Genomic DNA, 26,088 nt, shown 5'->3' with positions numbered 1-26,088 from the left:
TGGAAATGTATAGGAAGCTGCTTCCATGTTGCCATGATTTTCACAGTTTGAGAGGGTGCTCTCCAAGCTTCTTGGAGATGAAAGGGTATCAATAATCACATCTAGCCATGAAACCTATGAACAATTACACCCAACAGCTAGACAAGATCTACCCTCTTGTGCAAAGATTGTATTTGAGTAGTCAATAGGCAGGAATCTATGTCATATGTTGTTTAATCTGGTTAGCAGCCCTTGCCTGAAGATGTCAAAGGCCCTAGATAAGAACTAGGTTCTATTTTTAAACTAGGTAAATTGAGGTAGCATCAGGCTGTCTTTGATTGTCATTATACTCACAAGCAAACGTTACTCTCAGTTTAATTCAAGAACCCTTCTTTGTGGTGAACAATGGTCTGTGCAGAGCCTCATACATGCTCAAAATGAATACTGAGTGCAGTGCTTGGCCTTAAAGAAGACATTTAGAACATACCTTATAAGTCTCAGGAAACAGTATGGAAGAGAGTATAAAGGGATGTAACAGCCAAAATATGGGGAAAATCGTGGCAACATGCTATTTTCTGGGCATTAAGCAGGCTTCATGTTGCCTGCACTTGATGTGTACAGAATTGTGTCTGTCAACAGTCAAGCATGAAAAGGGGAGAGCCTAATAAGACGCTGCCTCTCCACTGTTAAACTTTTGTTCACTGATAGATTATGAGAAATGGGAAACATTTCCAGGTAAGATCAGTAGGCTTCAACATATAGTTCCAAACTGATGGTTACAAGAATATTTCCTATTAGGATTACAAAACAAACACAGCATATGTGGGGATCATGTGGGAAAAACAGGTTTAATAGGAGTAATAAAGAAGTAAGAGAAGAATAGTGTGATAAGCATCAGAATTCTTTGTAATCTTTCACGAAATTTTCAAAGAACAAATTTAATTGTCTTAGGGTATTATTAGGCTATCATGACCATGGTAACTCTTAGAAAAGACAACATTTAATTGGGGCTACCTCACAGTTTCAGAGGTTTAGTCTATTATCTGACAAAGACCAGCTTCCACAAGTCAGGGCAGAGTGAAGAGGTAGGCATAGATTCAGCAAGTACTTTGTAACTGGAGAAAAACTCTAAACACTATGAACTCTATGAACTCTTCGGAGACCTAAATTTGTTTTAATTAAATTTTTATTTTTTATATTAATTATAGTTTATTCACTTTGTAGTCCAGCTGTAATCACCATTCTCTTTCCCTCCCAATCCCACTTTCCTTCCCTCATCTCTTCTTATGCCTTTCTCCAAGTCTAAAAGTAGGGGAGGTCTTCCTCCCCCTCCATCTGACCCTAGCTTATCAGGTCTCATCAGAACTGGCTTCAGTGACCTCCTCTGTGGCCTGGCAAGGTTCCTCACCCCTATTGGGGAGGTGGTCAAAGGGCTAGATATTGATTTCATGTCAGAGACAGTACCTGTTACCCTTATTAGGGAACCAATTGGAAAATGAGCTGCTATGGGCTACATCTGAGCAGGGCTTCTAGGTTATATCCATAAATGGACCTTGGTTGGAGTATCAGTCTCTGAAAAGACCCCTGTACCCAGTTATTTTGGTTCTGTTGTTACCCCTGTAGAGCTCCTGTCCTCTCCAGGTCTTAATATCTTCCCTATCTTTCCTAAGATTCCCTGTACATTTCCCAAAGTTTGTTTAGGAGTCTCGATATCAGCTTTGATACAATGCTAGGTTGAGTCTTTCAGAGGCCCTCTGTGGTAGGCTCCTGTCCTGTTTCCTGTTTTCTCCTTCTTCCAATGTCCATCCTGATTGCCTTCGTGAGTGAGGATTGATCATCTTACCCAGAGTCCACCTTCTAGCTCACCTTCTTTATGTATTTTTGTATTTTGTATTTTGTATAAACCTACAAGATTTTTGTAGGTTTATCCTATATTATATGTATAGTATCAACTTATAAGTGAGTATATACTGTGTGTGTCTTTCTGTTTTTGGGATACCTCACTCATGATGATCTTTCTAGTTTCCACCATTTGCCTGCAGAATTCATGATTTCCTTGTTTTTAATTGCTGAGTATTATTTCTTTTTGTAAATATACCACAATTTTTGTATCCATTCCTCCATTGAATGATATCTGGGTTGTTTCCAGGTTCTTGCCATTACAAATAAAGCTGCTATGAACAAGGTTGAACAAATGTCCTTGTTGTGTACTTGAACATATTTTGGAGTGGTATAGCTGGATCTTGAGGAAGCACTATTTCTAATTGTCTGAGAAAGCACCAGAATGATTTCCAAAGTAGCTGTACATTTCCACCAACAATGGAGGAGGGTTCCCCTTTCTCCACATCCTCTCCACCATGTATTGTAACTTGAGTTTCTGATCTTAGCCATTCTGATGGCTGTAATGTGAAATCTCAAGGTAGTTTTGATTTGCATCACCATGATGACTAAGGATGCTGAACATTTCTTTAAGTTTTTTTCTTCCATTCTATATTCCTCTAGAGAGAATTCTTTGTTTAGCTCTGAGCCCCATTTTTTTTAATTGGATTACTTGGTTTGTTGCATTTTAACTTCTTTAGCTCTTTATATATTCTGGATATTAGCCCTTTGTCAGATAGAGGGTTGGTGAAGATTCTTTTCCAATCTGTAGGCAGTCATTTTGATGATGGTGTTCTTTGCTTTACACAAGCTTTTCAGTTTCATGAGGTCCCATTTATTGATTGTTGATCTCAGAGCCTATGCTGTTGGTGTTCTGTTCAGGAAGTCATCACTTGTACCAATGAGTTCTAGGCTGTTCCCCACATTTTCTTCTAACCGATTTATGTGTCTGTTTTTTTGTAGAGGTCTTTGATCTACTTGGACTTTAGTTTTGTTCAGGGTGATGAATATGGATCTATTTACATTTTTCTGCATGTAGACAATCCAGTTAGACCAGCATCATTTGTTGAAGATGATGTCTTTTTTTTCCATTGTATGGTTTTGGCTTTTTTTTTTTTTTTTTTTTTTGTCAAAAATCAATTATCCATTGGTGTATGGGTTTATTTCCGGATCTTCTATTCAATTCCATTGATCCACCATTTTGTTTCTATGCCAGTACCATGCGGTTTTTATTAATATTTCTCTGTAATATTGCTTGAGATCAGTGATGGTGAAACCTCCAGAGGATCAGTTGTTATATAGGATCATTTTGGCAGTTCTGTTTTTTTTTTTTTTTGTTTGTTTTGTTTTGTTTTGTTTTTCCATATGAAGTTAAGAATTTTCTTTAATGTTTTGTAAAGAATTGTGTTAGTGTTTTGGTAGGAAATGCATTGAATTTGTAGGTTGCTTTTGGCAGGATGGTCATTTTCATCATGTTAATCCTACTGATCCATGAGCACAGGAGATCTTTCCATCTTCTGATATCTTCCTCAATTTCTTTCTTCAGAGACTTGAAGATTCTTTTGAACATGTCTTTCACTTGTTTGGCTAGAGTCACACAAAGGAATTTATGTTATTAGTGGCTATTGTGAAGGGTGTAGTTTCCCTAATATCTTTCTTGGCCCTTTTGTCTTGGGAATACATGAGGTCTTCTGATTTTTTTTTTGATTTAATTTTGTATCCAGCCACTTTGTTGAAGGTGTTTATCAGCTGAAGGAGTTCTCTGGTTGGATTTGTGGGGTCACTCATGTAGAATATCATATCATCTGCAAATAGTGATACTTTACTTCTTCCTTTCTGAATTGTATCCACTTGATCTCCTTTAGTTGTATTATTTTTCTAGCTAGGACTTCAAGAACAATGTTGAAGAGGTATGGAGAGAGTGGGCAGCCTTGCCTTGTTTCTGATTTCAGTGCGATTGATTTATATTTCTCTCTGTTTAGTCTGATGTTGGTTATAGGCTTGTTGTATATTCTCTTTACTATATTTAGGTATGTGCCTTGTATCGCTGACTTTTCCAAGACTTTAAACATGAATGGGTGTTGGATTTTGTAAAATGCTTTTTTGACATCTAAGGAGATGATCATGTGATTTTTTTCCTTCAGTTTGTTTATACAATGGATTACATTGATGAATTTCCATGTATTGAACCACCCTTGCATGCCTAGAATCACACCTACTTGGTCATGGTGGATAATATCTTTTATATGTTCTTGGATTCGGTTTGTCAATATTTTACTGAGTATTTTTGCATCAATATTCATAAGAGAGTTAGGTCTGAAGTTCTCTTTTTTGTTGGGTCTTTGTATGGTTTAGTTATCAGGGTGACTGTGGCTTCAGAGAATGAAACTGGTAATGTTCCTTCTGTTTCTATTTTGTGGAATAATTGTCAGGATGTCAGAGTGGTCTAAGGAACTTATGAGCCTAGATTAGTTGATTCTGTGGGTGTTTTAAAGTATAAGTAAAAATAAAAATCTAAAAACTTTGCACCAGAAAGGTAGGATCATTTTTTGATTAAACCTGAACATGTCATTCTTGGGCCTTTAGAATTTGTTTGTTAGGAAAATGAGGGGAAGTTTGGAAATATATGCTAGAGAAAATCCTATACTATCAGGTTTGCTTATGGAAACTCTGCTGAAACATTGGTGTACAAGAAGGCAAAAGAGAATCATACATTAATGACCATACCTATAAAGTTTCAGATAGAACAAGAAATCTATTAAGTATCAGACTAGAAGGGACAGGAATCACCAATAAGGGCACTTTTATAGTTTGTCTTATACAGACATGTTTATCAGATGCAGAGACCCACAGCCAACATTAGCTGGAGCTCAGGGAATTCTGCAAAAGCAGGAGAGGGAAGCAAGGGAGGATGTAGGACCAAGAGGGGTCAAGGACACAACAAGAGTTACAGGATTATTGATTACATGTTTTTTATCAAAACTTGCACCTAACCAAACATTTTTTTCACTTTCAAATTACACACATCCTAACCATGCAGAAAAATCATATGCTCACTGCAATTCTTCATTCATTGCCTTTGCAATTATCATCATAGAGGGAAGCATGGCAGCCTCCAGACAGACATGGTTCTGGGGAAGGATCAGAGAGTTCTACATCTTGATCTGTAAGTAGCAGAAGAGTGCTTGATCTCACACTCTGCAGAGCTTGAGAACTGGAGGCCTCAAAGCCCTCCCTCAAAGTGACACACATTCTCCAACAAAACCACACTGACTACAAGGCCACACTCCTAATAGTGCCACTATTACTCCAACCATCCAAACATATGAATATCTGGGGGCCAAAACTATTCAAACCATTACATTATCTGATTAAAAAAAAAACTACAAGCAAAAGAAAAGTGCGTGATGGTTTTAAACACTATTTTAATGATGGAGGTGAGAGGTTCACTTATATATAGTTAAAGGATATGTTTTTTGATGGACTTAAAATTTATACTTGTTCAGGAGAAAGGTAGGAGTAGTTTTTTGTTTTGTTTTGTTTTGTTTTGTTTTATCTATGACCCTATCTACCATAAGTATATTCCTGGTATTTGCAATACCAGGAATGGTTCCTTCCTATTGGTTGTATTCTAGTATATAGTTGTCTTGTTATTCCCAAGATATAAGTGTCACTATTATACATGTGGGACATCTTTCCAGGCAGGTTATAGTTGTTCATCATATGACGTAATACTAGATAAGGACTACTGGTTGATTTTCTTCTGTGGAAGCTTACAAAGCACCTTTGGATTCTATGAGAGCTTTTCCTAAAAGTGCTTAAACTCTGGTAATGCTTCAGATTAAAAAAAAAATCCTTCCTTCATGTTACCATTGCAACTGCTTAAATTCATGTATTTCTTATGTTTTGTAATACCATTGTTAATTGATAGAATCTGGTTTAAAATACATCTTGCACTTCTTTGAAAGGTACAGATACTTAAAGAGTCTTACTATTTGAAATAGACTGGACACTAAAGCTTTTAGCTATTTACAAATTATGCGGCATAGATGTCGTAAGGAAATAATTGATCTAAACTGGTAAAAGTTAACTGTAAGGACTAAAACTTAAGATACTTAATATATGCTTCATGTATTGTGTGAGCTATCGGGAGACTCACTGTTAGATGATGTCTCTTTTAAGGTACTTGAGATAGGGGAGGTGAACAATCTTATTATGGTAGAACTCTAAGCAAGAAAAATTGATATAATTTAATGATACTTTAATATTAATAAACATTGAGTAGGGTCATTGGTTATCCAAAATAAGAGGTTATCCTTAACTCTATCCAATATTCTGAGGGTGCATTCTTATATTTCATTGACATTTAATAGATTTCAGTTTTAATATTTTTAATCTTATGCTAATTTTCAAAGGCTTAATATTGCATTCAATTTTCTACTAAAATATATATCAATAATAAATTACATTTTAGTAGCCTGGATTTGGTGGTAAATGACAGTTATTCAAGCAAAATAACGATGATTATGAAAAAAAAGAGATCAATAAAAACATTTCAAAAGGTATAAAAGTGAAAAACAGATTTTGGTAATTGTTTTCCCCTACATAGTCTGTTAGTCTGTTTCTGTACAACCTGAGAGAATACAAATATTTGTTAAGTTTCTTATCCTTGGTCTTCCTTCGTGAGTTTGCTTCCAAATCCATGTAAAATTAGTGCATGAAACACTGTAGTTTTATGAAATAATTTTTGTATCTCTCTGTGTGTTTGTGCATTTCTATGTGCCAGAAATGGACAACAGCATGATGACCAACAGTAATTAGGCTTTTATCTGAATTTATTTTCACATAATGACAGGGAAAATATAACAAAATAAAATATAAAGAAAAAATAAAAACAAAATTAACTCAAAAAAATCAGCAGCCATTCCATACACAAAAGACAAATGAGCTGAGAAAGAAATTAGGTAAACAGCACCAGTCCCAATAGCCACAAAGGACATAAAGTATGTTGGTGTAACTCTAACCAAGCAAGTCAAAGACTTGTATGAAACACACTTCCAGTCTCTGAAGAAAGAAATAAAAGATTATCAGAAGATGGAAAGATCTCCCATGCTCATGGTTTGGCAGGATTAACATAATAAAAATGGCCATCTTACCAAAAACAATCTACAAATTCAATGCAATTCCCATCAAATCACAAACACAATACTTTACAGACCTCGAAACAAAAATTCCCAACTTTATAGAGAATGATAGGAAACCCAGACTCTCTAAAACAGTCTTCTACAGTAAAAGATGTTCTGGAGGTATCTCCACTCCTGATCACAAACTGTCCTATAGAGCAATAGTAATAAAAACTATATGGTACAGGCATAGAAATTGCCTGGTGTTTCAATGGAATTGAATAGAAGACCCAGAAATAAACCCACAGAGTACTGACACCTGATTTTTGACAAATATGCCAAAACTATCAAATGGAAAAGATAACATTTTTACCAAATGGTACTGGTCTAACTGGATATCTACATGTAGAAAATGCAAATAAATACATACTTATCACCCTGCACAAAACTAATGTCCAAGTGGATCCAAGACTTCAACATAAAACCAGACACATTAAATCGGTTAGAAGAAAAAGTGGGGAAGACCCTACAACTCACTGGTTCAGGAGGCAACTTCCTGAACAGAACACCAACAGGCTCTAAGAGCAACAATAAATGGGACCCCATGAAACTGAAAAGCTTCTGTAAAGCAAAGGACACCGTCATCAAAACAAAACGAATGCCTACAGATTGGGAAAGAATCTTCACCAACCCTTTATCTGACAAAGTGCTAATATCCAGTATATATATAAAGAACTAAAGAGGCTGAAAAGCAACAACCAATTAATCCAATTAAAAAATGGGGAACAGAGCTAAACAGAGAATTCTTGATAGAGGAATATTGAATGGCAGAGAAACACTTAGAGAAATGCTCAACCTCATTAGCCATCAGGGAAATGCAAATCAAAACGACCCTGAGATTTCACTTTACACCCATCAGAATGGCCAAGATAAAAAACTCATGTGACAACACATGCTGGAGAGATTGTGGAGAAAGGGGAACCTTCCTCCACTGCTGGTGGGAATGTAAACTTGTATAACCACTCTGGAAATCCATCTGGTGCTTTTTCAGACAGCTAGGAATAGCGCTTCCTCAAGATCCAGCTATAGCACTCCTAGGCATATATCCAAAAGAGGCTCAAGTACACAATAAGGACATTTGCCCAACCATGTTTGTAGCAGCTTTATTTGTAATAGCCAGAAGCTGGAGACAGCCCAGATGCCCCTCAGTTGAGGAATGGATAAAGCAATTGTGGTACATTTATACAATAGAATACCATTCAGCAATTAAAAACAAGGAAATCACGAAATGTGAAGTCAACTGGTTGTAACTAGAAAAGATCATCCTGAGTGAGGTATCACAGAAACATGAAGACATGGTATATGCTCACGTAAATGTGGCTATTAGATGTATAGTATAAAATAATTATACTAAAATCTGTATACCTAAAGAAGTTAATCAAGAAGGAGGATCCTGGAAAAGATACTCAATCTTTATTCAGAATGGCAAAGGGGATGGACATTAGAAAAGCAAGAAAATAGGGAACAGGACAGGAGCCTACCACAGAGTGACTCTGAATGACTACCCTGCAGGGTATCAAAGCAGATGTTGAGACTCATAGCCAAAAGTTGGACAGACTACAGAGAATCTTATGAAAGAATGGGAAAATCAAAAGATGTTGACGGGACAGGAGTTCCACAAGAAGAACAACAGAAACAAAAATGTGGGAACAGGGATGTTTTCTGAGACTGATATTTCAAGGAGCATTCAAATAGATAACCGAGAACCCCAGCACAGATGTAGCCCATGGCAGCTCAGTTTCTGCATGGGTTCCATAGTAAGGGAAACAGGCACTGTCTCTGTCATGAATTCAGTGGCTGGCTCTTTGATCACCTCCCCCTGGTGGGGGAGCAGACTTAACAGGCCACAGAGAAAGACAATGCAACCAGTCCTGATGAGACCTGATAGGCTAGGGTCAGATGGAAGGGGAGAAGGATCTCCCTTATCTGTGGACTGGGGAGAGAACGTGGAAAGATAAGAGGGAGGAAGGGTGGTATTGGGAAGACCCCAGAGAGGGGGCTACAACTGAGATACAAACTTAATAAACTGTAATAAATAAATAAATAAATAAATAAGTAAATAAATAAATAAATAAATAAATAAATAAATAAATAAATAAATTTAAAATATTTGGCCAGTGTGCTTGATATTGCTCCTACTAATTCTTTGATGACATTTTTTTATTGATACAAGCCATTTTTCTCACACTATTACTTTTATTTGTAGTAGTAGTTTTAATAATAGTAATAGAAGTAATAGTCTTAATATGTTTATGCAAAACGGTGAATAGCTACTACCTATCATCATCAAGGTAAATTGTTTTGTTTAATTTCAAAGTACTTTGAATTTATTGGAAGAGAAAAACTTCATGATTATGATTTATTTAAAAAGAAGTTCAAATTTCTGAAGGCATAGCAGGGCAAAAAAAATTGTCTTCTAACACAGAACATAATTTCCATATGATAGGAGATGTAAAATATTAGAGAAGAGTACTAATATGATGTATCCACAGTCCAAAGATTAGTATTACTATAATTAGATCCATTTATGTAGTTCTTGTTCTAGTATGAAGGCTCTGTATATGTGGAAACCGTCTGACTCACTCTTTTATTTTATAGATATGTACACTTTTCTTACTTTATAAGAAAGAATTGAAGTAGGGGTAGCTTTACAACAAAGAGTAATATAGATCCACTTACTTTTCTTATGATGCCTTGAAACATATACACAAATATACACAAATTTATTTATTTATGTATCTGTGGAGGGATGTGTTGTTATCACTCTACATCATATAATCCCTAACTCTTAAAATCCATTATTTTACTTATGGCATATTTTTCATACCTATTTTACAGTTGAACAATTTGATATTAAGTTACGTGTAGTATTCTTCCAAATACTGTAGCAAGTTACAAAATTCAAATCTAATTTTGATCTTGGTATCTGTGAAATCAACCCTCAATAAAGATGCTAAAATTCTTATTACATTTTTGCTTCATTATTGAAGCCAGAAATGTTTTCCCTGCATAAAAATATATATGTTTGTATATTTTGTTCTACATACTAAGGTATATACTGTTAAGGAGATCTATCTGCCTGAGTACTAAGCATATAGGCCAACAATAGCAATATTCTAAAATGAGAGATAGTGGTAGCGGTGTCTTACAAGGAAAGTTAGACTCCCTGAGATTTAGCATATGGAATTGAAAACATAAATGTATTAGTGGGGTATAAGGTAAGTCCTCCCATTGGAATTCTCAAAGCCTGATTTATAGGCCTTAACTGTCACTTTGTTATTTCACTTTGCTTGAGGTTCACTTTATACATATGACCTATATCACAAAAGAGCTATTGCTGTGAAACTACAAAGGAGAAAGTTTATAATCCTGTTTTCCAGCTACACAAGCCCTAGCCTAGGTTCCTGTGGCTATCCTTTTGTGAAAAACATTGTGCTTTTCTCAACATTTTCCTCTCAACTGTTTCAGGGCATGCCATGGAATGAAATGGTAGTGAGAGGAGGCAAATTTCAGTAGTTAATTCATATTGATAGGATAACACCTGGGTATTTCTTTCTTTATTTCACACATCAGAGAAAATTGTAAGTTACAGTTCTGGAATAGGCATTTTCACAATTTCAGGGCAGACCTAGAATTGAGCCAATGGCATACTTGTGGTACCCAAAAGCAAAGCAAAAATTTAGGATCTGCCTCATTATTCATAGTTATTTGTTCACATCTGTTAAGCTGTCATTTCATGATTGTCTCATTTTAATTAGTTGACATTATTGCTATCCTCATCACAGAGATTCTTTACAAAATAGGCAAATTCAATGAAGTGAAAGGGAAGCATTTTGATCACAAATTTCAATAAGAAATGTTTTTAATTTCATGTATCTAATAAAGAAGAACCAATATTTATCAATCAAAATTGAAGTCTGTGGACAAAACATCAACAACTGGCAGTGAAGCAATAAAGATTCTTACTAATACTGAGAAAAAACTACCCCTGAAACATGGGAGAGGATCTGAAATGGTACATCTTGTATTTCAGTGGGAAGACATTTTTTTCTTTTTTTAATTTTTATATTAATTAAAACTTATTCACTTTTATCACAGCTGTAGCCCCCCTCATTCCCTCACAACTCACCCTCCCTCCCTCATGTCCTCCTCTGCCCCTCTACAAGTCCAATGATAGAGGGGTTCCTCCTCCCCTTCTATCTGACCCTAGCCTGTCAGGTCTCATCAGGACTGGCTGCATTGGGAAGACCCAAATTTGATTTATATTTACATGTAAAGTAAAACCAGAGAATAAATCTCAAGTATATTACTCATTGTAATTACACCCCTCTCCTTTCCCCTCATCTTTCTTTTTACTGTTTAATTGCGTAGAGATTTTTACAAAGTTCTTCCATACAAAATAAGCAAGAAATTTAGTAATTACATAGTCATATCCAGCATAATCAAAACATTGTACATTTGGCCAAACACAACTACCGAAGTTCATATAAATAGGTAACTATTACTCCAAATGTAAAAGAATTTGTACCGAATTTACAACCTGTAAATTCTAAAAATCTAGACAGTGATTTATAAATTAAATATTCCTTCAAGCATTTCATGCTTTTCAGTATGATTTCCCCCACCGAAATGAATGAAATAAAAAGGAGCTAATTTTCCTTTTTGATATTTATGTTTTTTTTCTATTTCTCTTAAAGCAATTGCTACATCTGAGGTTCAACAAAATTAATAAATAGCAAAAGAATATGAAAACAGTTACTTAATTTATTTTTATGGAACTTTGAATCTTAGTCAATGAATATCATAACTTTGAGAGCAGGTGTTAATGTGTCTTCATAACATAAAAGTGTTTGAGTAAAGCAGATATTAAAATCAATTAATCAATATACTAATTGCAGTTTTGCAGATATAGAGTTCATACATTTCAAACTGTCAGGGATGTTTCAAGAAGCACTATTATACTCTTAGAAATTACTATATTTGGGAAAATTACTCACATGTTACAGTTAAATAAAAATTATCTTTTTTTGTTTCCATTAATTAAAACTTATTTATTTAATGTTTACTAATTGTAATCATGCACCAACATCATATATTTTAGTCAGTCATGGACTGTACATAAATAACAAGAGACTCACGTGTTTGTATTAACTGCTGGAGTTCTAGTTCTAGTAACACTGTTTCTTCAATGATGAAATCACCTAAAGATGGATGTCTCAGAACATAAGTACATTGCTTATTGGTATTTCAAATAACTAATTAGTCTTATATTTTTTCCATTTATTTTTTTTTAATTTTAATTTTATTTTTAATTACACTTTATTTACTTTGTATCCCCCCTCTACTTTCCTCCCTCCTCCCCTCATAAACCCTCCCTTCCCCCCCCTTCTCCACACATGCCCCTCCCCAAGTCTATTGGTAGGGAATGGTTTCTTTTTCTTCCTTCTGATCCTAGTGAATTAGGTCTCATCAGGAGTGGCTGCATTGTCTTCATCTGTGGCCAGGTAAAGCTGCTCCCCTCTCAGGGGTAGGTGATCAAAGAGAAGGACAATCTGTTCAAGTCAGAAGCAGTCTTTGTTCCCATTACTATGGAACCCACTTGGACACTGAAATGCCATTGGATACATCTGTACAGGAGTTCTAGGTTATCTCTATGCATGCTACTTGGATGGAGAATCAGTCTCAGGAAAGACCCCAGTGTTCAAATTTTTTGGTTCTGTTGCTCTCTTTGTGGAGCTTCTGTCCTCTACAGATCTTACTATTTCCCACTTATTTCATAAGATTCCTTGCGTTCTACTAAAAGGTTGGCCATAAGTCTTAGCATCTGTTTTGATAGTATGCAGGGCTGAGCCATTCAGAGGCCCTCTGTGGGAAGCTCCTAACCTGTTTTGTGTTTTCTTCTTCTTCTGATGTCCATCCTCTTTGCCTTTCAGGATGGGGATTGATTGAGCATTTTGGTCAGAGTTCTCCCTCTAGATTAGTTTCTTTAGGTGTGTAGATTGTCGTAGGTTTATCCTATATTATATGATTTTATGAGTGAGCATATACCAAGTGTGTCTTTCTGCTTCTGGGATAACTCACTCAGGATGATCCTTTCCAGTTCCCACCTTTTACCTGAACATTTCATGATTTTCTTGTTTTTCATTGCTGAGAAATATTCCATTGTGTAGATGTACCACAATTTCTGTATCCATTCTTCAGTTGAGGGGCTTCTAGGTTGTTTCCAGCTTTTGGCTATTACAAATAAGGCTGCTACAAACATGGTTGAAAAAATGTCCTTATTGTGTACTTGAACAATTTCTGGATATATGCATAGGAGTGGTATAGCTGGATCTTGAGGAAGCGCTATTCCTAGCTGTCTAAGAAAGCACCAGATGGATTTCCAGAGTGGTTGTAAACTTGTATAAGTTTACATTCCCACCAGCAGTGGAGGAAGGTTCCCCTTTCTTCACAACCTCTCCAGCATGTGTTGTCACTTGAATTTTTTATCTTGGCCATTCTTATGGGTATAAGGTGAAAACTCATGGTCATTTTGATTTGCATTACCCTGATGGCTACTGAGGTTGAACATTTCTTTAAGTGTTTCTCTGTCACTCGATATTCCTCTATCGAGAATTCTCTGTTTAGCTCTGTTCCCCATTTTTTAATTGGATTACTTGATTTGCTGCTTTTCAACTTCTTTAGTTCTTTACATATACTGGATATTAGCCCTCTGTCAGATAAAGGGTTGGTGAAGATTCTTTCCCAATCTGTAGGCAGTCGTTTTCTTTTGATGATGGTGTCCTTTGCTTTACAGAAGTTTTTCAGTTTCATGGGGTCCCATTTATTAATTGTTGCTCTTAGAGCCTGTGCTGTTGGTGTTCTGTTCAGCAAGTTGTCTCCTGTGCCAATGAGTTGTAGGGTCTTCCCCACTTTTTCTTCTAAACGATTTAATGTGTCTGGTTTTATGTTGAGGTCTTTGATCCACTTGGACTTTAGTTATGTGCAAGGTGATGAGTATGGATCTATTTGCATTTTTCTGCATGTAGACATCCAGTAAGACCAACACCATTTGTTGAAGCTGCTATCTTTTTTCCATTGTATGGTTTTGGTCTCTTTGTCAAAGATCAGGTGCCCATAGGTGTGTGGGTTTATTTCTGGGTCTTCTATTTGGTTCCACTGATCCACCATTCTGTTTCTATGCCAGTACCAGGCAGTTTTTATTACTGTTGCTCTATAGTACAGCTTAAGATCAGGGATGGAGATACCTCCAGGTTATCTTTTATTGTAGAGGATTGTTTTAGCAATTCTGGGTTACTTGTTATTCCATATGAAGTTGAGAATTTTTCTTTCAAGGTTGGTAAAGAATTGTGTTGGTAATTTGATGGGAATTGAATTGAATATGTAGATTGCTTTTCATAAGATGGCCATTTTTACTATATTAATCCTGCCAAGCCAAGAACATGGGAGATCATTCCATCTTCTGATATCTTCTTCTAATTCTTTCTTCAGAGGTTTGAATTTTTTTTTTCATTCAAGACTTTGACTTGCTTGGTTAGGGTTACATCAAGGTACTTTATGTCTTTTGTGGCTATTGTGAGGGTATCATTTCCCTAATTTCTTTCCCAGCCCTTTTGTTTTTTGTATACAGGATGGCTACTGACTTTTATTCAGTTAATTTTGTATCCTGCCACTTTGCTGCAGGGGTTAATCATCTGTAGGAGTTCTCTGGTAGAATTTTTTGGGGTCTCTCAGGTATACTATCTTATCATCTGCAAATAGTGATACTTTGACTTCTTCCTTTCCAATGTGTATCTCCTTTATCTCCTTCAATTATTTTATTGCTCTAGCAAGAAGTTCCAGATCTATGTTGAAGAGATATGGAGAGAGTGGGAAGCCTTGCCTTGTCCCTGATTTCAGTGGGATTCCTTCAAATTTCCCTCCATTTAGCTTGATGTTAGCTATAGGCTTGCTGTATATCGCCTTTACTATGTTTATTTATGTGCCTTGTATCCCTGATCTCTCCAATACTTTAAACATGAATGGATGTTGGATTTTGTCAAATGCTTTTGCAGCGTTTAAGGAGATTATCATGTTTTTTTTTTTTCTTTCAGTTTGTTAATATGATGGATCACATTGATGGATTTCCATATATTGAACCACCCCTGAATACCTGGGATGAAGCATACTTGGTCATAGTGGATGATAAGCGTTATGTGTTCTTGTATTCGGTTTGCAAGTATTTTGTTGAGTATTTTTGCATCAATGTTCATAAGGGAGATTGGCCTGAAATTCTCTTTCTTTGTTGGATCTTTGTGAGGTTGAGGTACAAAGGTGACTGTGGCTTCATAGAATGAGTTTGGTAGTGTTTCTTCTGTTTCTATTTGGTGGAATAGTTTCAAGAGTATTGGTGTTAGCTCATCTCTGAAGGTCTGGTAGAATTCTGCACTGATCCATCTGGCCCTGGGCTTTTTTTGTAGGATAGACTTTTGATGACAGCTTCTATTTCCTTAGTGGATATAGGAATATTTAATTGATTTACCTCATCCTAATTCAGTTTTCGTAAGTGGAATGATTCCAGAAAATTGTCCATTTCATTTAGATTGTCAAATTTTGTGACATATGGACTTTTGAAGTAAGTCCTAATTATTGTTTGGATTTCCTCATTGTCTGTGGTTATTTCTCCCTTTTTATTTTTATTTTATTGATTTGGATAGTGTCTCTTTGCCGTTTAGTTAGTTTGGCTAAGGGTTTGTCTATCTGTTTGATTTTCTCAAAGAACCAGCTCTTTGTTTCATTGATTCTTTGAATTGTTTTATTTGATTCTAATTTATTGATTTCAACCCTGAGCTTAATTATTTCCAGCCATTTACCCCTCTTTGGTGTGTCTGCTTTTTTTTTTTCTATTGATTTTTCATGAGCCATTAGGTTGCTGGCATGAGATATTTCAAATTTCTTCTTGGAGTTACTTAGTGCTATGAATATTCCTCTTAGCAATGCTTTCATTGTTTCCTATAAGTTTGGGTATGTTGTGCCTTAATTTTCATTGAATTCTAGGAAGAATTCCTGACTGAGCTGTTATTGAGTAGCAAGTTGTTCAGTTTCCATGTGTGTGTAGGCTTTTTCTTATTTCTGTTGTTGTTGAGTTCCACCTTTAGTCCATGGTGGTCAGATAGGATACATGGGATTATTTCAATCATTTTGTATCTGTTGAAGCTTGTTTTGTGACCAACTATATGGCCTATTTTGGAGAAGGTGCCATGAGGTGCTGAGAAGATAAATTCTTTTGTGTTGGGTGAAATGTTCTTTAGACATTGGTTAAGGCCATTTGATTCATGACCTCTGTTAGAGTCATTGTTTCTTTGTTTCATTTCTGGTTTGTTGACTTGTTCATTGTTGAGAGTAGGGTGTTGAAGTCTCCCAGTATTAATGTGTGGGGATCTATATGTGATTTAAATTTTACTAGTTTCTTTTACAAATGTGGGTGCTCTTGTGTTTGGGGCATAGATATTCAGAATTGTTGTGTCTTCTTGGTGGAGTTTTCCTTTGATGAGTATGTAATTACCTTCCCCAACTCTTTTGATTAATTTTGGTTGAAAGTCTGTTTTATTATATATTAGAATGGCTACTCCTGCTTGCTTCTTGGGTCCATTTGCTTGGAAAACCATCTTCCAGCCCTTTACTCTCAGGTAATGTCTATATTTATGACTTAGATGTGTTTCTTTTATGCAACAAATTGTTGGGTCTTGTTTACATATCCATTCTGTTAGTCTGTGTCTTTCTTTTGGAGAGTTGAGTCCATTGATGTTAAGGGAGATTAATTACCAGTGGCCATTAGATGCTTTGATTTTGCTGTTGGCTATGGTAGTGTGTTTGTGTGTTTGGCTACTTTTGGTTTTGCTGTAGTGAGGTTATTTGTTTCCTGTGTTTTCCTGAATGTAGTTAGTTTTCTTGGGTTCTATTTTTTTCTTCTAGTATCTTCTGTAATGCTAGATTTGTAGGTAGGTATTGTTTGAATTTGTTTTTGTCACTGAATATCTTGTTTTCTCAATTTATGATGACTCAGAGTTTTGCTGGCTATATTAGCCTGTGTTGACATCTGTGTTCTCTTAGGGTCTGAATTATATCAGTCCAGGCCCTTCTTGATTTCATAGTCTCTGCTGAGAATTCTGGTGTGATTCTGATGTGTTTGCCATTGTCTGTTACTTGGCCTTTTTCCCTTGCAGCTTTCAGTACTCTTTCTTTGTTCTGTATACTTACTGTTTTGATTATCATGTGTCAGGAGGATTTTCTTTTCTGGTCTAATTTATTAGATTTTCTTTAGGCCTCTTGTAATCTTATAGGCCTCTCCTTTAAGTTGGGGAAATTTTCTTCTATGATTTTGTTGAAGATATTTTCTAGGCTTTGGAGCAGGAAATTGTCTTTTTCCTCAATTCCTATTATTCTTAGGTTTTTGTCTTTTCATATTGTCTTGGATTTCTTGGATGGTCTGTGTCAGGATTTTTTGGATTTAACATTTTCTTTGATGGATACATTGATTTCTTCAATTGTATCTTCTACAGTTGAGATTCTTCCTTCCATCTCTTGCAGTCTGTTGGTTATGCATACCTCTGTAGTTCCTGTTTCTTCCCTAAATTCTTCCTCTCCATGATTTCCTCCATTTGTCTTTTATTTAATTTTTCCAATTCTATCTTCAGATCTTGAGTTGTTTTATTTATTTTCTTCACCTGTCTGATTGTGTTTTCCTCTTTCTCTTTTAGTTCTTTCAACTGTTTGTTTTAACATTCCTCTGTTTCTTTTTTTTTTTTCTTTCAGTGATTTAATTATTTCTTCTCTGAAGTCTACAAACTTTTTGACTGCCTCTTCCCATATTTTTTCTCGGATGGCCATAATCTGTTTGATTTTGTCTTCTTCTAATTCTTTACGTATTTTGTTTCTTTCCTCTATTATCCTCTTCATCAGCATAGATGTAAGATCATCTTCTTGAATTTCAATTATGCTGAGGTGTCCAGGGCTGCTCGCCCCTGGATGGCTGGGTTGTAGAGATGCCATATTGCTCTGTCTTTTGTTGGTTGAGCTTTTATGCTGACCTCTACCCATTGAGCTGTTTTAGGTATAGTCTGTTAGTTTCCTGTGCTTCCTGGAATCCTGGGGTAGGGAGAATTCCCTTGGAAGGAAGATGATTTTTCCTGAAGGAGTCCTCCTCAGCTTTTTGGGTATGGTCACTGTATGGCCAGTGTTTCTCAGGAATTGCCATTGTTCACCTCAGGCGTATAGACCTTAGTAGTAGCTTTGGTCTTTGTTTTTCAGGGGGCTCTCCTCTCACCTTACAAGTCCTCGAGACAGCTGCCCTGCTGCTGGGTTTCTCGTTCTGAATTTAGTGAGCTGCTGTTGTTATACTGTTTTCCCAGGTACAGCCCTCTTAAAGGACCTGCTGATTCCTTAGCTGTGGGGTTTTCTCCCAATAGGGAAACTCAGTCTGGTACTATGGGGCACACAGTTCTGTCTGAGAAGGTGAGAGGAGTGCCCAGCAAGTCTCTGGCCCAGAGGCTGAGAGCTCTGCTCTGGGCGGGGAGACTGTGCGCCCAAATTTTAGATGGTGGCTAGAGTTGCCGCTCTGGGCCCGTGGCTGTGCACTCCTTTCTAGGCTGTAAACTGAGGTCTCCTCCCTGGTCTGGAGGCTGGGCGCCTCACTGTGGGTCTGAAGCTGTGTGTCCCTGTCTGGGATGGCGGCTGGGGGCTCTGCAGGAGACTGTGTACTCCGATCTGCGGTGACGGGTGCGCCCGTTGGTCCCAGGACCTTTTCCAGGTGTTGACTGGGTGACCTGAGTTCGGTCCCAATTGATTTCCACACCGTAGTCTTTCCTCTCACCTGGCAATCACAAACACTGGTATTTTAGGTCACAGAGTTCAGTCTCCTGGTCGCTGTGTCAACACTGCTGTCTTGCTCCTCAGTCACAGTATCTTCCCAGTGCCCCCATCTTGTTCTGTCTCCCCCATTTGAATTTTTAAATTATATCTCTGAAGAGAAAAAGTAAATCATTAGTACTAGGCATGGTGGTGCATGCCTTTAATTCCAGAACTCACAGAGGCAGAAGCAGGTGGATTACTGTGAGTTGAAGGCTAATATGGTCTAAAACTTGAGTCCAGGACAACCAAGGATACACAGAGAAACCCTATCTCAAAAAGCAAAACCAAGAAGAAAACAAGAAAGAAAGAAAGAAAGAAAGAAAGAAAGAAAGAAAGAAAGAAAGAAAGAAAGGAAGGAAGGAAGGAAGGAAGGAAGGAAGGAAGGAAGGAAGGAAGGAAGAGATTCATTGTTGTAATAATTGTGTATGATTATTTTATTTACTCAGATGAAGGGAAGTGAGTAGTTTTTCTTTGTAGTTTTTGTTGTTGTTATTTTGTTTTTAGTTTTTAAACTCTCTCTGGCTGGTTCAATTTAGCTGTTCTAGCTTAAAATCCTTGCCAACCTGACTGATTCTGTCTGAGACTAGCTTCAACAAGTCAGGATAAACTGAGGTGGGGCACGGAATCAGCAATTAATCACTCAGCAGATTTTTAACTGTGGAACAAAACTTGCTTTACTGTGTGATGTGAAATACTCTCTGTGGCATTTGAGAAACTATTTGGTGACTGGAGAGAAGAGAGAGGAAATAACTAGACACACACACACACACACACACACACACTGTTATGCCCAGTTTGTGAGACCCCCAAAGACCATCAGGTATTGACTCCTCTGTAAATATGTGAGGGTTTATTGTATACATGCTTCAGCCATGGGTTGCAAAAACATCCTGTGGAAGCAGGAGAGGAATGCTGCCCCACGTTCTAGGGAAACAAGGTTTTTAAAGGGATAAAATACAAGCGGGGAGTAACATGCCTTGGCATTCATGATTGGGTAAGAGAAATTGACTTTTGAAATGATTGGTTTACTTTAGGCATCAAGACCATAAGTGATTCTGAACCGGTCATCAGACCAGGTTTCCTAGCAACTATATCTCCGGTGGGCAGGGAAAGAATGCAGTAAAGCTACTTCCTTTCCCCAGGTGGCTGAACATATCTCCATTTGGCTGATCTTTTTCAGGCTTTTAAGCCAATACCCACTAATTTTTAATTCTTTGATCTCTCAACACCTCCCCCCCCACACACACACACATAGTCACACACAGACACTTTGTGGATGAAGCAAGCTCCAACATTTTCACACATACACAATGCATACATACATATATACATATATACCTAACACACATATTTGATGAATGGAGCAAAGCTCTAACCAACTTCACATATATACATATGTACACATATACACATTGGTTAGATGGATTAAAGCAAGGTAATTTTCTCAGCCTGTTTCTATTACTGGAAGACTGCAATTTGTGTTTACAAAATGGGAACAATTATCTTATTATTTCTCTTATTATTGTAAGAATAATCTTACAAAAAATCTTAAGAGAATAATGAATCTAAATTTTTATATAAAAACAATCACTCATTTCCACTTTAAATCCTCAGGGTGTACACCTATTAGTTAACAATTTTTTATTAAATCATGTTAGGAATCTGGAAATAAACATTGTACAAGAAATTCATCATCATCTTGATCACTAGCACAGCTTTAGCAAGAAAGTCATACTAGCCAGTGATAAATAGGCTGCCATTGTTAATTGTTCGCTGACCTCTAAAAAAGAAAAAAAAAAATCCCTCATTCAACTATTAAAAGTGTGCCTTTCTAAACTCTAAATTTTTCCCTAAGATTTTCTACATCAGAGTGATTAACACAAACATCTTAACCTAACTTTACTAATAATCTACTCCAAATTCTTTCTAAGGGTGGTGGTCATTGCTACCAAGCTGCATCTCTAAGATCTTTCTGAAGGTGATAGGTGAATCATTCCTATGTTCCATGGGCAATGCTTGAAAAGATAAATTACTATTTTTGTAAGTGTCAATCATACTGCCCAGTAAGGGGCTAGAAGCCCCCTTAGAGTCCTCATATAACTCATAGATTATGACTGACAGTGAACATATTTGAACAAATGTCCTTATTAAATGGTGGGGCAAGGCAAATTTTGGATATATGCCTAGGAGTGGCATAGCTGGTTCTTGAAGTAGCACTATTCCTAATTTTCTGAGAAAGCACCAGATTGCTTTCCAAAGTGGTTGTACAAGGCGACATTCCCAACAGCAATGGAGGAACGGTTCCCTTTCTTCACATTCTCTCCAGCATTCATCATCCATTGAGTTTTTGATCTTAGCCATACTGATGGGTATGAGGTGAAATCTCAGAGTCATTTTGATTTGCATTTCCCTGATAGCCAAGGATGTTGAGCATTTCTGTAAGTGTTTCTCTGCCATTTGATATTCCACTGTTGAGAATTCTGTTTAGCTCTATTTAACTTCTTCAGTTCTTTATATATTCTGGATATTAACCCTCTGTCAGATGTAGGATTGGTGAAGATCGTTTCCCAATCTGTAAGCTGTAATTTTGTTCTGTTGACAGTGTCCTTTGCTTTATAAAAGTTTTTCATTTCAAGAGGTCAACTATGTTCATAATAGCTTTACTAGTAATAAAATCTGGAAAACAAAACAAAACAACAACAACAACAACAACAAAGAACAAAATGTCCCTCAATAGAAGACTGGATACAGAAAGTGTGGTACATTTTCAGAATGGAATACTACTCAGCAATTAAAAACAAGGAAAACATGAAATTTGCAGGAAAATGGTGGGAACTAGAAAAGATCATCTTGAGTGAGGTATCCCAGAAGCAGAAAGACAACATAGTATATATTCACTTGTAAGTGGATATTAATCATATAATATAGTATAACTATACTAAAATCTATAGACCTAAAGAAGCTAAACAACAAGGAAGTCCCTAGGGACAATGCTTAATCCTCATTTAGAAGAGCAAGCAGAAGTAGGAGAAGAAAAGGAAAAGGACAGGAGCCTTCCACAGAGGACCTTTGAAAAACTCTACCCTCCAGGGTATTGAAGGAGATACTGAGGTTCATAGGCAAACTTCTGGCAGAGTGCTGCAATCCTTATAGAAGAAGAGGGAAATAGAACATCCTGCAGGAGTCACAATGAAAACAACAGAGCCAAAATATCTGTGCTCAGGGCGCCCCTGCAGAGACCAATACTCCAACTAGGTACCATGCACTGAGAGGATCTACAGCCCCATTCAAAGTAAGCCCATTGGCTGCTCAGTTTCCAAGTGGGTTCCCTTCCCTAGTAAGGGGTGCACGGGTTTTCTATGATATGAACCCAGTGGCTGGCTCTTTGATCACCTTGCTCTGGGGCATGCAGCCTTGCCAGGCCATAGAAGAAGATGATGCGTCCAGAGTTGATGAGACCTGGTAAGCTAGGTTCAGATAGAAGTAGAGGAGGTCCTCTCCTATCAGGGGACTAGGAAAAGGGCATAGGGGAGAAGAGGAAGGGTGGGTGGAACTGGGAGGAGATAAGGGAGGGGGCTGCAATGGGGATAGAAAGTGAATAAATTGTAATATACTAAATTAAAAAAATAAAGTCCAAATAATGCTGCTTACTAGAAATAGACTAACTAATATAAGACCTAAAAGAGGGTGAAAATACATCATTTATAGAACTATTCCAAAGCAAATTCATTACATTGTTTTAGTATCAGAAATATTGAAAAATAAAAAAGAAAATGATAATGTGACAAAATTCACCATGGCGTAAAGTCAATATGAACCAGTAATTCTAAGAATATATGTCCTCAATTATATAGTTTTATATTTGAGTTACTCATTTTTAGAAAAGAAACATATCATCATATCGAGCTATCAGTTCATTTTAATGAGAAAAATAGAGACTTTTTAAAGAATAACATTTAGTTTTAGCCAGTACTGTGTGCTGCTCTAAGAATAGAGATTATTTTATAACCCATCTAGAAGAATGAACTTTAAAATACTACAGTTTTCTAGGCATGGCGATGCATTCTTCTACTTAGAGTACTCAAGAGGCAGAGAGGTCGAATTCTGTAAGTATGAGGCCAGCTTGGTCTACATAGGAATTTGCAGGACAGCTAGGGCTGCTATGAAGTTCTTGTCTCTAAAACAACAACAAAAAAGTTAAAATTTTCTGAGCTAGGGAAACTGCTCATTGGATTAAGACACTTGTCACCAATTCTGGTGATCTGAGTGCTCCCCAGAACCCATATCATGGAACTACACAATCAAATCTAAGTTGATCTGATCTCCACATGTGTACGACAGTGTGCACCAGTTCTTACACAAACAAGTGCAATAAAATTTATTCAGGGTTATGCCAATCCAAAGGATAAAGGACAATATACATAGAACAATTATGCATGTACTTCCAAAGGGCATCATTTAAGGACTGCTCCTTCGGGGTATAAATTCCTCAGCCATTTTATTCTGCCAAGTATATATAAGCAGTATGACCTTACATCAATTTGTAAATGCCATCAAATAAAGGATTACTTCCAACTGCCAGTAAAGCAGAACACAAGATAGTATCCTCAGAATATATGTGAAACCTAGATGGCCTCTGCTACAATAGTTAAGAAAAGTAACCTGAATAATATTTATATAATATTGAACAGAATTCTTAGCACACACATTATTTCCAAGTGTACAAATATTTGCCAAAGTAGAACATATTCTAAGCCATAAATCAAGTTAAAACAAATTTTAAATATCCAAACTTAATAATGAACATATTCATTAACCAGAGTGAAATTAAATTATAATTTAGTAAGGAAATAATAGAAAAATAGATAAGTGTTATATTGTATTAAAAAATAACCAATGCTCTACTTCTTAGAGAAATGGATTTCTGTTTTTCCTGAGGTAAGAAAACTGTATCATGAGACATTGAAATCTGTCAGAGAAAACGGAAAGTTATAAAACAAGTTTCATACAGAGGAACTAGTTTGTGTGAAGGGTATAGATATTATGGAAAAGCTCTTGGAAGATGCATATCAATGTGGACTATAAAAAAATAAGATTTGTGGAGTTCTTGTCCTCTCCAGATCTTACTATTTCCAACTTCTTACATAAGATTCCATGCACTCTGCCCAACAGTTGGCCATAAGTCTCAGCGTCTGCTTTGATAGTCTGCAGGGCAGAGCCTTTCAGAGGCCCTCTGTAACAGATTCCTAACTTGTTTCCTGTTTTCTTCTTCTTCTGATGTCCATCCTCTTTGCTTTTCGGGATGGGGATTGAGCATTTTAGTCAGGGTCCTCGTTCTTGTTTAGTTTCTTTAGATGTACAGATTTTAGTAGGTTTATCCTATATTATATGTCTATATGAGTGGGTATATACTGTGTGTGTCTTTCTGCTCCTGGGACAGCTCACTCAGGATGATCCTTTCCAGGACCCACAAGGAGAGAAACAGAACCAGAAAATTTGAACCCAGAGGTCTTCCCAGAGACTCATACTCTAACCAAGGACCATGCATGGAGATAAACTAGAACCCCTATACAGATGTAACCCATGGCAGTTCAGTGTCCAAGTGGGTTACATAGTAATGGGAAGAGGGACTGCCTCTGACACAATCTGATTGGCTTGCTCATTGATCACCTCCCCCTGTGGGGGGAGCAGCTTTACCAGGACATAGAAGATGACAATGCAGCCACTCCTGATGAAATCTGATAGACTAAAATCAGAAGGAAGGAGAGTAGGACCTCCCCTATCAGTGGACGTGGGGAGGGGCATGAGTGAAGAAAGGGGAGGTGAGATCAGGAGGAGAGGTGGAAGGGCTTATGGAGGGATATAAAGTGAATAAAGTGTAATTAATAAAAGTTAAAAAAATAAGATTTGGCTAAGGAGAGGAACAGAAAAGAAAAAGCATTGCCAACAGAAAGCATCCATGTAGGTAAACAGACATGGAAACAAAATGCTGGTGACAGTAAACCTGAATGAAATAAATACTGGTGAGTAGGAGTGAAAAATTAGGCTGAAGATATAGACTAGGATATGTTAATTGTGTAGATGGCAAAGACTGTATCTGTGACCCTACACAAAAGATGAAATCATGTATATACTTGTGTCACATGCCTCTTTCCCAAGGGAGGTATAGACAGATTGGTATTTAAAAACCTAAGTTTGCTGACGTGGATTTTAAAAGCTATTTTGTGACTTTATCCTATAGTATAGTACTCATAAAACTGGTAAACCATCAACAACTGGAAACACATTATTTTGTTTAGTATATACTGTAACAGCAGGTTGTTTTTTAGGCTAATGTTGTTTAGTAACAACTTCTTAAGGAAGACCTAGGTAATTATTCCCATCTAGAGGGACCAAAATTGACTGCAGTTGTTAACTGAATATTCTGAATACTTGTCATATACAAATAGGGTTAAGAATTACTAAAATTTAGTTGTAACCCAAGACATGCAATGCATGTCAAGAATAAAAATATAACAGACATTAAAAGTAGTTGAAGAGAGGAAACAGGACAGGAGCCTACCATAGATGTCCTCTGAAAGGCTCCACCAACTAGGGGATGGAAGCTGATGCTGAGAATCCCATGCAAATTTTGGGCAGAGTGCAGGGAGTTTTATGGAAGAGTTGGAGGATAGAAGGACCTGGAGGGGACAGGAGCTCCATAGGAAAGACAACAAAGACATTTTAATGAAGGATTATAAGAGAAACAATTACATAAATGTTAAATAAGGATTTGGATCCCATATCTCACTCTACATATACAATTCAACTAAAAATGAGCTGAAAACTTCCATGCATAGAGAGGACCTAGACCCCCTGCTAAGACATAGCCCATAGAAATCTCAGTCTCCATCTGGGTTCCCTTGTAAGGGGAGAAAAATGTGTCTTCGATATGAACTCTTATCTGTTCCTTGATCAATTCTCACCAGTGGGGCAACCTAGCCAGCCCACAGGGGAAGAGGATCCAGGCATTCCTGATGGGACCTGACAGGATAGGGTAAGACAGTAAGGGAGGAGAACTTCGCCTATCAGTGGACTAAGAGAGAAGGATAGGAGAGCAAGAGGGTGGGAGGGTGGAGCTGGGAGGAGATAAGGATAAGTCATGGAAGAGGGTACAGAA

The sequence above is a fragment of the Psammomys obesus genome, unplaced genomic scaffold (genome assembly GCF_907164565.1).
Source record: "Psammomys obesus unplaced genomic scaffold, mPsaObe1.curated_primary_1811, whole genome shotgun sequence".
Taxonomy (NCBI): domain Eukaryota; kingdom Metazoa; phylum Chordata; class Mammalia; order Rodentia; family Muridae; genus Psammomys; species Psammomys obesus.
This window is presented reverse-complemented; position numbering follows the sequence as displayed.